This window comes from Pteropus medius, unplaced genomic scaffold (assembly GCF_902729225.1).
Source record: "Pteropus medius unplaced genomic scaffold, Ma_sr-lr_union100, whole genome shotgun sequence".
In the NCBI taxonomy this organism is placed as follows: Eukaryota; Metazoa; Chordata; class Mammalia; order Chiroptera; family Pteropodidae; genus Pteropus; species Pteropus medius.
Window position 1 is genome coordinate 12,627,834 of NW_024355990.1, and position 384 is coordinate 12,628,217.

General features: G+C 57.0%; 1 protein-coding gene across 1 annotated transcript in view; it reads right to left on the reverse strand.

Annotated features, from left to right (window-relative positions):
• KCNH6 (potassium voltage-gated channel subfamily H member 6) overlaps positions 1 to 384 on the reverse strand; it is a 21,199-nt gene that overhangs the window by 20,273 nt on the left and 542 nt on the right. The gene's annotated exons all lie outside the window — the stretch shown is intronic.

The window sequence follows — 384 nt, forward strand, 5'->3', positions numbered from 1 at the left end:
GGAACTTTCGACCTGGGGTGGAAGGGGGTCGGGGGAAGCCCATGGCAAACAGAATTGGGTGGCAGGGAGGGAACAATTATAAGGACTCTTGGTAGCAGTGAGGGGGGATCTAGAGCAGAGCAGTGACCAGAATGAGGCAGGGGGAGGTCAGATCTAGGGAGGGTGGAAAAAACGAAGGAGGCGGGAGTCATAGGGGAAGGTCATGAGACTCCTGAGAGTAATGATGGGTAGTCAGGAGGGAGGAATCAGGACAGTGACCAGAGAAATGGTGGAGGGGAAGTCAGTCCTGGGTATCGTGGGGAGGCCAGGGCAGTAATGCAGTCAGCCAAGCGAAAGGGAGGCCTAAGGCTTCTTGGAGACTGTGAGGGGGGTCAGGAGCGGGGA